We start from the raw sequence: 2,681 nt of genomic DNA on the forward strand, positions 1-2,681 counted from the left end.
GATCAGGGGTTTGGGATCAGGGGTTTGGGATCATGGGAGTGGGATCAAAGATTGGGATCAGGGGTTTGGGATCAGGGGTTTGGGATCATGGGAGTGGGATCAAAGATTGGGATCAGGGGTTTGGGATCAGGGATTGGGATCAGGGATTTGGGATCAGAGGAATTTGAGATCAGGGGTTTGGGATCAGGGATTGGGATCAGGGGTTTGGGATCAGGGATTGGGATCGGGGGTTTGGATCAGAGGGATTGGGGATCAGGGATTGGGATCAGAGATTTGGGATCAGGGATTGGGATCAGGGATTGGGATCAGGGGTTTGGGATCAGGGATTGGGATCAAAGATTGGGATCAGGGATTTGGGATCATGGGCCTGGAATCAGAGGTTTGGGATCAGGGGGTTGGGATCAGGGATTGGGATCAGGGACTGGGATCAGGGGTTTGGGATCAGGGATTGGGATCAAGGATTGGGATCACGGGAGTGGGATCAGGGATTGGGATCAGAGATTTGGGATCAGGGATTTGGGATCATGGGAGTGGGATCAGGGATTGGGATCAGGGATTGGGATCAGGGATTTGGGATCACGGGGTTGGGATCAAGGATTTGGGATCATGGGAGTGGGATCGGGGATTGGGATCACGGGGTTGGGATCAAGGATTGGGATCAGGGATTTGGGATCAGGGGTTTGGGATCAGGGGTTTGGGATCAGGGATTGGGATGGGGGGTGGGAGGGGCTGAGCACTCACCTGGAGCTCACCTGGGCGCAGGTGAGTCGGGATCCGCAGGAAGGGGGAACCGGAGGATCCTCTGGGAACAAGGGAGGGTCAGGGAGGGCCTTGGGATCGGGGGGATGGGGAATTCCCTCCAGGTGATCCCAGGACAGGTGACCCCAGGACAGGTGATCCCCCCCAGGTGATCCCAGGACAGGTGATGCCCCTCAGATGATCCCCCCCAGGTGATCCCGGGGCAGATCCAGAGGGTCCCATTTTACCATCGAATCCCAGGAGATCCGTGAGCACGTCCTCCACGGAATCTGGGACATGACACGGCCCAGGTGAGCTTGGGGGGGACCAGGTGATCTCAGGTGAGCTCAGATGATCCCAGGTGAGCCCAGGTGGGACCAGGTGAGCTCAGATGATCCCAGGTGAGCTCAGGTGGGACTAGGTGAGTCCAGTGATCCCAGGTGAGTTCAGGTGGGACCAGGTGAGCCCAGGTGGCCTCCCCAGGCAGGTGGCAAAAGCTGCCACCTGCCCCCATGTCCTCCCCTCCCTCCCGGCATTCCCGGGGATCCAGGTGAGGGACTCACCTGCCATCCTGCTCCTGGCTGGGGCCGCCTGTGGAGACACAAATTCCCTCAGGACACAGGGAAGCTCCGCAGCTTCCCGACACCTGGGCAGGCAGGGGTTTGTCTGGAGCATCACACCTGGAGCCCACCTGGGTCTCACCTGGATCCCACCTGGAGCCCCCAGACCTTTCACACACACCTGGATCCCACCTGGATTCCCAACATGTCCCACCTGGATCCCCAGCCCCAGATCCCACCTGGATTCCCACACCTGGATCCCACCTGGATCCCCAGCCCCAGATNCTGATCCCATGGGAATCACTGCCCTGGGAATGGGAGCTGATCCCATGGAATCACTGCCCTGGGAACAGGGAATGGGTTCTGATCCCACGGGAGTTGCTCCAAGGGGAAAAGCCCAGTGGAATTCCCAGTACCTTCCTCGGGATCCAGCTGCTTCCCAAGGCTTTTCCCTGCCCCTGTCCCAGCTCCTGCCAGCCTGGGCCTGGATCTGGAGATTCCCAGGATTTCTGCATCCAGGTCATCCAGGTCCTGGGGGTAGAGAGCCCAAGGGAAGGAATTCTGCCCCAAAGGTCAGGAATTTTGCCCCAAAGGTCAGGAATTCTGCCTTGGCCTGTCCGTGAAAGCTTGGGAATCCTGTCTTCACCTGTCCCCAGAAAGTTGGGAATTCTGCCTTTACCCATCCCCAAAAGGTTTAAGAATTCTGCCCCAAAATGAGGGGAATTCTGCTCCAAAAGTTCAGGAATTCTATCCCCACCTCTCCCCCAAAAGCCGGGAATTCTTCCTTTACCTGTCCCCACAAAGGTAGGGAATTTTGCTCCAAAAATTCAGGAATTCTACCCAGAAAGGTTGGGAATTCTGCCCTCACCTGTCTCCAAAAAGTTTAGGAATTCTGCCCCAGACAGTTTGGGAATTCTGTCCCAAAAGGTTGGGATTCCTGCCTTTACCTGTTCATAATAGCTTGGGAATCCTGCCCCCACCTGTCCCTCAGAAAGTTGGGAATTCTACCCCAAAAGGTTGGGAACTCTCCGTTTACCTGTCCCTAAAAAGTTGGGAATTCTGTCCCAAAGTTTGGGAACTGTGCCCTCACTCACCTGTGTCTCTCCCACGTCATCTTCAGGGAATTTCCCGCCAGGATCCTCCTCCAGGGCCCCCCTGTGACAGGGATCAGGGATTTGGGATCAGAGGGATTTGGGATCAGGGGTTGGGATCGAGGATTGGGATCACGGGAGTGGGATCAGGGATTGGGATCAGGGGTTTGGATCAGGGGTTGGGATCAGGGGTTTGGGATCAGGGGTTTGGGATCAGGGGTTTGGGATCAGGGATTTTGGATCATGGGAGTGGGATCAAAGATTGGGATCAGGGGTTTGGGATCAGGGGTTT

General features: G+C 56.6%; 1 long non-coding RNA gene across 2 annotated transcripts in view; it reads right to left on the reverse strand.

Annotated features, from left to right (window-relative positions):
• Window positions 1-740: 740 nt before the first annotated feature.
• Window positions 741-2,681, reverse strand: part of LOC108509944 — a 4,560-nt gene continuing 2,619 nt past the window's right edge. For both annotated transcript variants that reach the window (XR_001878723.1, XR_001878722.1), the window contains 3 exons: window positions 1,302-1,329; window positions 987-1,028; window positions 741-802 (listed from right to left, as the gene is read on the reverse strand). This is a non-coding gene — a long non-coding RNA (uncharacterized LOC108509944). The remainder of the gene's footprint in view (window positions 803-986; window positions 1,029-1,301; window positions 1,330-2,681) is intronic.

Source organism: Lepidothrix coronata, unplaced genomic scaffold (genome assembly GCF_001604755.1).
Source record: "Lepidothrix coronata isolate B3197 unplaced genomic scaffold, Lepidothrix_coronata-1.0 Scaffold437, whole genome shotgun sequence".
In the NCBI taxonomy this organism is placed as follows: Eukaryota; Metazoa; Chordata; class Aves; order Passeriformes; family Pipridae; genus Lepidothrix; species Lepidothrix coronata.